The sequence below is a fragment of the Morone saxatilis genome, unplaced genomic scaffold (assembly GCF_004916995.1).
Source record: "Morone saxatilis isolate NCDOM2014 unplaced genomic scaffold, NCSU_SB_2.0 Contig10, whole genome shotgun sequence".
In the NCBI taxonomy this organism is placed as follows: Eukaryota; Metazoa; Chordata; class Actinopteri; family Moronidae; genus Morone; species Morone saxatilis.
The window spans coordinates 17,254,143-17,266,500 of NW_023339652.1; the positions used below are offsets into that span (position 1 = coordinate 17,254,143).

Below are 12,358 nucleotides of genomic sequence, written 5' to 3' on the forward strand. Positions count from 1 at the left end.
AGACAGAGAGACAGAGAGAGAGCACATGGTTACATAAGATGTCCCCGTGAGATGGACAGCATCTCTCTCCCGCCTGCCCTTGGTGATCAACAGCCAGCCAGCCAGCCTCGCAGTCCCAGAGGAAAAAATAAAAAGGACATAGAGAGAAATGTTACATAAATGGCATTCAGCATAAATAAACACACGGGGGGCCAGGAATGGAGCCATGAATTACACACACGCGCCTTTTCTAAACTGATAAACAATAATCCTTACGCACCCCTCCTCAGAATCAGATCTCTATTCCCACAGGGCTTCTCTTTTCCAAGATCCATCTCTGTTTACAAGAATGTGATCTGACCTGTAGCCTCCTCACTGCTGCTGTTTATGTTGCTCATAAAGGAACTGATGCAAGTTGTTTAGCATAAGTGCATGCTGAAGATGAAGATGTGAGATAAAGCATTACTCAGAGCGCAGCATGCCGTCGATGGAGAACTCTAAACAGCCTGGAGGGACAGACTGAGCTAGCGGGTTAGCTTCTATTTCCAGTGGTGTCTACTGAGAATGTGTTTGATGGTTTCAAATCTTAAACTAGCCGTGTGCTTTTTTAAGGACAGATTTAGACGCGGTTCTTTGTCCTGCAACAATGTTTAATATACAATATAAGTGGCTGCAGTGTGTTTTAGGTGTTATCACAGCAAAAGGGTTTTTATAAATGGAATAGTAAAAGACTAAAAGCGTTATCTAGTCTGCATTTGACTGAAGCTTAACAATTGTACATTAAACTTTGGTTAACCTAACCTTAATTATTTTCAGAATGGATAAACCAAACACTGGTTACAGCAAACTTTCTCTTATACATCTGTAGACGTTAAAGTCAAGACTTGACAAGTCCCCTTTAGACCAGCAGAGTGCCCCTGTAAGTATGTAGGTGGGGGGTTATAGTACACTGTTATTACAATTAAAACGCATTAAAGGCATAATCTCTAAGACAGCCTATATGCAATATGAGTCAGCAAAATACCCCTAAAATCAGATCTGAGTGCAAAACAAGACACAGACAGCTATAAGGCATCTGGTCTTGGATCAGTAATGAACTAATGGATGTGCTTCAGTCCTGCAGACACTGATCCCTGTGATTTGTCTGATTGAGGAGCAGCAGCAAACACAGCACAGGACAATGCGCCCCTGTGTCTTTATGAGTGGACATATTTGGCACAACGAACATGTCCTGCTCATCTTTTTTGGCCTCTTTTTCATCTCTGCCCCCTCTGGCTCAACATCTGCTTTGTCCAGAGTACAATGATGCAGCCTGGTTCGTGGATTGTAATGCCCTTAATTAGTGTGTGTGCGCATACAGTCTCATCAATATCAAGCTGTTCTATGTGTCAGTCACACACATTAATGTAATACACTGCCTGGTTGTATTAAGTGACAACTTGGTGATGCATTAAGTTACGTTTAGGTTCAGCTCTCAGTGCAGCTGCAGACACATCACCCCCTTGTGGACGAAGCAGGAGGGTTATACTATACTTCCTTATCTATATAAAGCACTCCTTATGTGCAGTTTCACAATTATTACAGTATACATACAGCCTACTCATTTAAAGAGCTGCAGTTACCTCTCGCTGACACTAGAGGCTATTAACAAGAAAATCATGCAGCTTTAAGTCCTTCGCTAACAAGCACTTTTAATTCCTTTTAACCTCCTTGATTTGATTATAATTAGAAACCTTCAACTCACAACGTTACTTCTAACCTATCGTCACACCTTACTGTACTGATATATGTATATAATGCTGGGCATGTCAACATAATGCTGATTTGCTGAGTAATTCAGTGGAAAACCTTGAGGAGCGGTTTGTATGCATTTCCCCGCACCAGTGCAATCTAGGCAGCAGGGCTTAGAGGAATTGCAGTAAGCTCTGTTTGAGCTTCTGTATAATGGAAATACAGTGTGTGTGTGTGTGTGTGTGTGTGTGTGAGAAAGAGTGTGGGTAGAATCTACACAAGCTGTGACCAACTGGAGATCTAACTGTATCCACAAGCAACATTGTGCTGTCATTGTGTGTTTTTGGCCCCAATGTAAAACAAACTGGAACCACAAGGTAAGATATGGTGATTAAAATCAACTTAAAATCAATCAACCTTATAATGCTATTCACAGATATGATTTTTTATAGTATTGTAGAACTAGAGAAAAATAGGAACTGCTTTATACCAGTGGGGGACTCTGGCAGTTTGAGGGGCAGGGGCGTAGAAAATAAAAAGGGCACCAGCGAGCAGAAAGTTGTGATGCATATATGGTGAAACAGCTTGGTTAGGGTCACATTGTCCACACCCTAGGGAACTTTATCGTGTTTTGTCCACTGGAAAGATGCCTCTATCTACTATAGACACTTTTGCAGCATTTGCATTTTTTCAAACATGGGGGCACCCTCTTTGGGTTGCTAAAGTGTCAGTATTTGACTACCTAAGAATGAGACCAGACAATTACTAGATGCTTCACTCAATAGAGACTGAGGATTATCTCCCAGCTTTCATTCCTAAAACTAGCTGGGAAAATTAAGAGTTTTTAAATAAACTTGCGTAAGTTCACACATAACGTTACTTCGGACATCCATTTTAAATGCTGTGTTATAAAGTGACTTGCTATATCTCCACGTTGAAGTAAGGGACGTGTTAGTGGCTGTTCTTGCCACTGTTCAAGCAACTGCCTTGAACAGTGGAAATCCCCAGATGATTAGCAGGTGCTGAGAATTCCAATATTGCAACAGAATCAACTATCAGCCCCACCTTTAAAGTCTAAGAAGCTTGATTTCAGCCTCAGTATCTAACCAGTATAGAACACTCCGTGGGGTATTGACAGGTTGGATTTTAACGTCGATATAAAGTCACCCATCTCTGCTCATTGCTGGTTGCTGGTTCCCCACACTGAGGGGACGAACCTGCACAGTGTGACTGACAGACAGCGGAGGGAAGCCAGCCCAGCAGAGAACACACAGGCGCTGGATGCAGAGTGACACAGTGGTAGCGTTGTTTCTGCTGCCCTTGGACTCAGAGACATTTATCCACTGCGTTTCACAGACGAGGACCACAGCCAGGAGAGAGAGCATCTCATTGGCTGAGGGAACTGTCACAGCTCGAGTGACTCTAAAGCATTAATGCAATGTAGCAACTGCAGTGTCAACATGACCGCAGCCAGGAGGGCAAAGTCAGCATCCCACTGGCTGGAAGGAAACGTCAATCACCACCAATGCCAAATAAGGCGCCACAGTTTTCTTAATGATGTAAGTGCAGCACTATGACAAAGCCCCTTTTCTGCCAGCCACCTCAGCAGTGTGTGTCTGTGTGTGTGTGTGTGGTTTAATCTCAGGGCGCTGGTTTTGCTGCATCCAGAGCACCGTACATCGTGTTCCTGAGCGGCGTCTGACAGCAGCCCTCCGTGCTGCCAAAGAATGTGCTTCCTGGCATCGGGCCGAACCTCCGACTGCCCCACACACACACACACACACAGGTCTCTTTCCCTACATCAAACACACAGACACACACATTGGCATCTTCCTGGTGTCCCTGCCTTTCCACCTTTGAGTTCATTTGTTTTGAAAAGAGAGTAAGAGTGGCTCGGTATGTGATACACACACTCGAACCACAAACAATCCTCCCTCAGAGACTCATCTGTTTTCTGTTATTCCATTTGTGATGGCATTTAGTTTGTTTTGTTATTTGTTTTTATTTGATTTGTTCCCTAAACCTGCGTCATCAACTTATATTTTCATAATGGGTTTCCTATACCTCCCAGAATGCCTTTCAAAGCCTTTTCTCTTTTTACGGAAGGACTGACCGAGTGGCAACCACCTCAGCTTAGTGTTGAAGCCGATCTGATGTTTCTTCAGATGCAGTTCCTCTAATGCCCACTAGATGCTGGCTTCAGAAATACTTCGACTTTTCCATCCAACCCTAACCCTACTGTGATGCTGCTCTGCTAGCTACTACAAACCACAAGCTAACAAGCTAACAGTTAAGAAAGATTAGAAGTGCACTATGGGGTGGGTCATTACACCCTGACATCACTGTCATACCCACATGTTGGGTATGGTGTAACAGACCCTAAACATTCAACCAGAGGGGCTTTAATGATACCTCTCATTAAAGCCCCCACTGGTTGAAAGTTTCAGGTCTAGTTATAACACAACTATTAAAATGAATAATAAAAACAAAAATCGACAAGAAATAACATATTGGTTCCAGTAATGTCCTGTACTGTCTTTGAATCTCATCAAAATCATAGTTAATGAGTAATATTTGAAGAAAGAGAAAAATAAAAGTCAGACTCTGGGGATTTTTTTGACTAAATTAAGAATTAAGATACAGAGGAAGATGAAGGCAGTTTCCACTCAACTGTCACACCGTACTTTGATATTGTGGTCAGTTGACACAGTCCCTTTCTATCTGTCGTCTCTGTGTCATCTCTACATGGTCTACCATTTTCGTAATGACATGAATAGTGTGACTGTGAACCCAGTGCTGGTTGGCAGTTTGGTTGCGTTTTCATATGTATTCTGCAGCTAGAAGATTTCAGGGGAAGAATGAATGAAAGTATGGCTGTGTGTGTGTAGTCTCGAATCATCACATTACAATTCCCAGGTGAAAACCCCAGGGGAGGCAGTTGATCTGTTACCACATGGCACAACAGTTGAGTCATAACCTAACAGATGAACTCTGACACTCATTGGAGAAGTTCTCTTATAGCTGCCTGGCTACTTCTGAGTGTTACTTGCCCTAACTTGAACCTGTTGACCCTAACCCTAACAATTTCTCCACCTCACGTGTGGGACTCCATGCAGGGTCACAGACAGAGTCGTGGTAGGGCTGCACAATTAATCAAAATATTATCAAAATTGCAGTATGGACAAGTGCAATATGCAAATCATAGAAGCTGCATTGTAATGAAGTACTGTAGTTATGAAGAGATGCCCTGACCTACAAATCTTCTCACCTAGATTAGAGTAAGAAAACTTCACAACTTCACAAAAATTTCACATGATGATTTTAAAAGGTTTTTTTTAGAAAAAAAATAATTTGTGATGCAAAAATGATCATTCCCACACTAATCTTGAATCAAATCTTAAAATCGCGGTAGATTTGTTTAAATAATGTATTTTTAATATAAATATTAAGTGGTTTAAAAGTACTCCCTCCAAGCAGTATAAAGCAGAACACAAAAGTATGTCATACTACAACTCACACAACAACTTGCTGGCTTTCTAGTTGCTGGTAAAAATGGGACTATGAGCCAGTAATGCAGCCTGGTAATGCCCTGTGTGTGTGCAGCATGACATGTTTGCAAAACCTGTACTTTATCCTGTATGTTTTACTCCTAGAGTGTACTGAATTTATGCATTTTAAAAAACCATAAGAAAGCTACTCAATTACAGTAAAAACCATACTTAGCAATATCTTCACTTTCACTATCTCTGCATAATTTCACTGCATTACCCCGCCGCCGGACAGCCTTTGTCTTTGGAACTAACCGTAAAACTTCCATATTACTACGCAAAAGCTTAACTGCGCTATGCTCTGTCTTACAACGCTGATCGGCTGTTTGGGTCAGAAAGTTTCCAGATCAGACTGTAATAAAACTTTATAAATGTTTCAAACATTGTGCATGCTTGCGTTTTTGCATTGTGCGACAGAGTTGGGCTTGTGCGTAGGAATATGGAAGTTGGTTTGTGCCAAGGAAAATGGCTGTCTGACGGTGAGATAGAGTTGACAACATTCCTAGAAAAACGTACACTTAAACTGATATTGACTTTTTTTTAGATGAGCCTTTTTTATGTGGCTAAAATATGTTTTTCTGCAGCCCCCGTCCTCAGCAGTGCATTGTTCTGCTTCCCTTCCGGGATAGGTGTCTGCTTCAACCAGCTGGGGGCGCACTGACCTCCGTCTGCTGTAGGTAATACACTGACAGAGGTGGGAAGTAGTTAAGTCGCTTTGTGGGGTATCCATACTTGAGTTTGTTTTTTCTACTCCTTGTCCGTTACTTTAGTTTGAATGCATCTGAGGGGAATTACCACTTATTATTTTTTGCATTATAACACACCGTCCCAACATCAAGAATGCTGCATATCACGCACAACATACGTAACATAACACAGCGTAAAAGATGAAACAGACAAGCCATATTCGAAGTTCCAGTTAGCTTTGCACAGAAACAGCCTGAAGAAATGTCCTTCAGAGAAACAGAAGTACTTTTTACTTGCACCTTTTCACTTTGCCTTGAGTAAAGAAGTTGAATCAGTACTTCTTCTTTTATTGACTTCTTTTAGGTATCTCTGCTTCTAATTGAGTAAGGAATGTGTGAACTTTTGCCTCCTCCTCCTCTGCACACTGAATAGTACCTCATACAACCCCACTTCAAAATACGCGAACCATCTCTTTAAGTTCATACAGTTAGGCGAACCCAGGATGCTCGGTAACGATACAATTACACAATTCTATGCTTCTTAAAGAAAACTTAAACTTTACTATACAAAAAACGTTATTAACTTTGCAAATCTCCGCTGGTTGCAGTAGGTGTTTCACCATCTGTTGCCAGACTTTTCTAGTTCGCTTTGTTTCTCTTTCTTTACAGGGGGCGCTACAGCCCCACTGTAGCTCTGCTAAAATGGCACTGTATCCTGTCTTTTGAAGCTCCAGAAATCCCAAAAAGTGTGGAAACCTATACTCTTTTACTCCCACAAGGTGCTGAATTTATCTGCTTCCAAAAGCACAAGAAAACTCTTTTACAGTATTTTACAGTATACAGTAAATTACAGTAACGACAATGCTTCAAATTTGCTTCTTTCAACCTCTGCATATCAAATGCATAAAGCAGATTTTCTGTAACCACCATCAGCTGAGAAAAAACACTCAATATGGCAACTTCCTCCATGTCGCAGCTTATTAAAATAGTATTATGTTGTCAGGTGGAATAACCCTGTAAATTAAGTCGATTTAAACACAAAATACTGCAGTGAACAGGCTTATTGAGATCATTAATACACAAAAGAGTACAAAACCCCTGCTTCCACAAACTGATCTGCGAGGATGCGTCAGGACACTTTGACCTCCCATCTCTCCCAGTCACACCGGCCTGAGAGGGGCAGAAAAACACACTCCAGCAGCAGACGAGACACTTTGATCTTTAAATAATGGCCAGTAAAACAGCCAGCAAGCGGACAACACGACCCACGTGATCCCAGAGTACTCACGGCTGGGTTTTTTTTTTTTACCCGGCATGCCGCAGATGAGAGGAGAGAAAGCAGTGGGAATAAATACTCCATCAGCTTGCGATGTTCTGCCTGTTTCCTCCAATCTTCATCTCTTTTTTAATCTCCTCTCCTTGCTTTTGATAACACAGCCATGCTCACTCTGCCTCGTGCAATCATGAATGAAAAGAGGAACATGACTCACAGATCACAGCCCACTCACAGACCACAAACACCCACACACACACACGAATAGGTTCTAAGTAAGTAAGTGCTTACGTATATGTATATACGTGCTGCGGTGTTCCTCTGAAGTGCAGCGTTTACCTGGTCGACTTGATGAATCATAGCAACGAGGTCAGGGTCTGGCCCTCGCTTGCACGCACACATACACACTCTTACACACACTTAAAGATGAACAGATAGATTGAGAGAATGGAAAAGCAGAGGAGGAGAGAATGTAATTACCTGTGCTATTCTTCACGACTCCAACAATAAAGAAAAAGAAAAGCCTTAATTACAAAGTGAAATCAAGTTTGTGACTGAAGAGAAAGATCAGTCAACCTCGTCGCCACTATCTTAACACGAGTTGGAGGAAAGTCCCAAACGCAGTCGCGGTTTCTACTCCGAGTTACATTAGAGTATCCTCCCAAAAAAAACCACGCTATAAAAAATGACAACAGATCTGATCTGGTTCACGCTGGCTTTTCTGGGCCCAGGAGGACCAATAAGCAGCAGGCAGGGTGGAGTCTCAGCGAGCTGTCAGTCATATTACCTAACTTGTTGTTCCTGCAGCAGGATGGTGCAATCTGGTATCATTACAGCAAGCACCAAAACAGGCAGGTTGCAGAGCAGCTCAGGGGTGAAACCAGAGTCAACACTCATGGGTCACTACATGTGTATCATGCTCAAAAACAGGCACGGGATGACCAATGTCTAGGAAGATGAGGTGGTGTTGGGTTTGTGTTACTGCTCTCCTTCTGACAGGGGGCTGACACTGAGGGGAACGATGGAGAATGACATGTGGCAAAAGGTCCCTGGCCAGACATTACACTTCATGGTTAACCCATGCCATACAGAAACCTCATTAACATTATGGCAATGTGGTAGCGAGCAGCGGCTGTTTAGAGAAGTCGGTGGGTTCAATGAAGCTCTGACATTAAAGATTAGAGAACTGGCTAACAAATAAACAGCATCAGTGAGCTGTGTCCGGAATTTAAATCAGTTCGAGCAATGAGCCAAATGTGGACATCATAAAGGGAAGAACTTATTGTGGTTGTTTCTTGCATTAAAAGTGCTGTTAAATTTTGAGTTGACTTTAAGTTTTTTTTTTTTTTTTTGCATTTTTTTAATATGGTGTGCCAGAGATTTAACATTGCACTCCCATAAAGCAGTGGCCAAGATGTCCTCACTTTTCATCTCTAGAGGTTCCAAAAACACTGGATCCACACTTTCCATATTGTAACTCAATATTTATTGGACTGTCCTGTCTTCTAAATGCCATTCAAACTCCACACCCCCTCCAGTTTTAAACGCTGATCGTCATAGTTATTTTGTCAAATCTTAAGAAGGTCTTCCACAGCCTGTTTCTACAGGTTGACTCCTTGTGACGAGTAGTAAGGGCTTGATGTGTAAAATCAGTGGAGTGACCTTTTATATTTGGTTATTAATGAATTGTGACTAAGATATGAACTGAGTGGGACATTTTTAACAGTTCAAAATACCTTGTAGTGAACACACTGTACAGTTTCTAATATCACTGTTTCTAAATGACCCCGCACCCTTTTTTTCCAATTTATGTACTGACATTTCTTGTAAGTCCTAAGTTAGTATATTAAAAAGTAAAATATTTACTACCGGACTACTATAGTCTCTCAAGCAAGTTTCAAGAGTCTCCAGCAGGCTCAAAAGAACAGCAATGAATGGCAGCCTGGAAGGTTGGAAATCTAACGGTCAGCTGTAGCAATTAAGGGCTAAATATTAGGTATTAATATAAGATTTACTGATACCAGCAAGGAACAAGGAGTCTGTGGATGCTCGTACAGCTAGCAGAAGCAAGAACGCTTTTTTCAATTTAGAATGGAAAATAAATGTCTACATTAAACAAATGTTAAGAACTTTATAGGTTTGTATAACATTGAACCAAATTGTTTTAAATTAAAATGCATTGTCCCTGAATCATAGCTTATGTATCTAGATACATATTGGATCGACTTGGATGGTAAAGATGCCCTAGTGGATTAAAAATGCAAAACCACTGGTATGGTCCTTTAACAGCCCTTAAAATTGTATGAAATGTTGAATGTTTGCACTTGAACACACACACACACACAAACACACACACATGCAATGGTTTTCAAATTAAAGAGACTAAAAGGGCGAGAATGCCCTTTAAAGTTCATAAAATACCACTTAAATAAAAAATGGCGAGCCGTGATGAGGCGGTTCCTTTTTATGCATTTCACCCTATTTACATTCCTTGTACGGTGTTGTAACTCCGCGCTGCCCAGATGTTTTGAGGGGTCTACGCCTTGAAGCAGCAGAAAACAGTGGTACCATCTCTGCTGTATCAACGGTCGCCAAGGGTGTGCTGTGTCATAACCGACCTAACAGAAGCAGGGGTCATATCACAATTACTTTATGACTAGCTGGAGGTTTGGTTTGTCGGTTTATACCGACAGGAAGTGAGATGTACAAAAAAGAGACATGAGCTGAAGGGAAATGGTCTGAGGTTTCTTAGTTCTTTGTATTTGACGCACATTTTCAACTGGACTCAACTTCTCTATGTCCCATTGTTTGTCAAAGACTAATAAAATAAATCACAACACACTTTGTCCCAGATTCCTATCATCTCTTCTAGACCTCATTCTTCTCTGCACTCAAATTAGTTAGTCAATTAGTTTTAATCTCCATTTCTTCTTCTTTCTTAAATTAATAATATGGTTGTATGGGGACTGCAGCTTGGACAGCACCTTAGCCTCCTTGTTTGTGGTTAATGACTGTTATTAAGCACCTGAAGCTAAAGTTCATGTCTCTGTAAGTTCTGCCTCTTGCTAGTGGCAGTGGTAGGAAGCATTAGGATATTTTACCTGATTAAAAGTACTAATACCACGCTGTAAATACTCCATTACAGGTAAAAGCCCTGCATTGAAAATGTTACTTAAATAAAAGTATGTAAGTATAATCAGGAATTTACTAAAAGCTTGGGTCACCTTCCACACTTTCACATTTTTTACAAGCTTTGCAGCCACCGTAGTTTCTCCTACACACTTCACAAGGACTCAGCCTCGATACATGGGTCGCCAGCTCTACCCACTGAGCTAACCGGGCACCCATAGGTTGGTTGAGGTTGTTGAGAGTGGTGAGAGTGAACCAAAAGAAAAGTTGTGGGCAGTAAAACCAAAACAATAAGCTGAAAGATACTAAAATGCTCCAAAAAGCTGAGAGGAATAGTCAGGTGACAATTATCTGTGTGTTTGTCACAACAAGTGACCCCTTTCACTTTAATGACACATAGCCATTTGATCAATTGTTAATATAGAAATATTGATTAGTGCAGCTGTAAGGGGTTCTAGTTAAAGACCAGATGCAGTTGAGTCAAGACCAAGTCTAGATAGGTCATGGACCAAGTCTGGGATTAAAAAAGGGAAATCTGGTAAATGTTTACAGCTCTGTTTGCAAACAAGTCCATTAAGGAACATTTCACTTTATGTTAGTACTGGGATGTGGTAGGATACATGTATAAATTACCATTATATCGTCAAAATAAAACACTATTTAGAGTAATTCACTGCTTGTTTAGAAATATTTTGCAAAGACAAGCAAAAGACAAAGAGGCAGCCACCATCAATCTATACACCTCTGTCTCTCTAAAAAATAAGTTGCTGGTTAGATATTATGTCAAAAGCAGAGCTCCACTGCTTTATTTATTTGTACATTTCATAAAATTACAATTCATAATCATCTACTTATAATCACCTTTCAACACTGAGTGTGTAACATCCGCGCAAAAGGAGGATGATAGACCAAAAATGATTCCCTGGGAAAGATAAACCATGGCATTTTCAGCTTTTCTGCAAACAAGTTAAACAGAAGAAACCATACCAAGATTTTCATACATTAAAGGATCATGAACAGGTGTAATATCTATAATTTAGATGAATGATTGCAGTATGTACATATTGGAAAGCTTTGAAACAAATGTTGATGTTTCATATAAATATTTGGTTAAAATCTTTAGATCTATATTCAGTGCAAATTAATACATTATACAAAAACACCTACTAAATTCCATACTTTAAGCCTTTGTATGTACAAAGGCTACATATTTACTCAAAAGATATTGGAAAAGGGGGAGCCTCGGTGGCACACACTGTGTTAGTTTATGGCATATTACTGTGGAAAAAAAAAAAATCAAAACAAGGAGGACGGTGACTGGTTTACACCTACACATACCTGCTTCCGGGCTTTACTGCACAGAGGACTCCGATTATATATTACGATCAGCATGAGTGTGCCCAAAGTAAGCCCCAGAGTTTCCTATATTCTGCTGTATACTTACAGCATACAGCACCTTGGATTTTCCTGGAGTTTACTACTTTATTATTGTGAGCATCCAGTGAGTCCTTATTACCACTCAAAAGGTTTTAAAGTTACTTTGAATGTTATCTATCACGTTACAGAAAGGGGGGAAAAAACTCCCAGTTTTTCATCAGGAATACTCTTTTACCCATCTAGTTCATATTGCTTGTTTAATGTTTTAATGTTAGTGACCTAAATTGCTGCAACACATTGAAATCCTATAGATTATATTTTGTTGAGTAATACTCTTGTTTTATCCCAAGAATACTCAAGAAATACATTACGTAACTGATGAATTACAAGTAGTTATCTATTCTGATCATATTTTGCATTCCTTGTCAAACAGGTAAAACTCATCAAATTGCAGCCATTAAATATAATTTCTTTAACTGTGAATTATCAATAAAATTTTGAGGGCTTACAGTATATTGCTACAGATCAATATTAATTATGCCATGTTTCTCTGAAATACTATGTGTAAAAGTAAAGGTTCTGTACTTGGACCAATTCTATTCACTTTATATATGCTTCCCTTAAGCAACATTATT

At 40.3% G+C, this 12,358-nt stretch overlaps 1 long non-coding RNA gene across 1 annotated transcript in view; it reads right to left on the bottom strand.

Annotated features, from left to right (window-relative positions):
* Positions 1-12,358, bottom strand: part of LOC118339942 — a 52,058-nt gene that overhangs the window by 18,409 nt on the left and 21,291 nt on the right. The gene's annotated exons all lie outside the window — the stretch shown is intronic.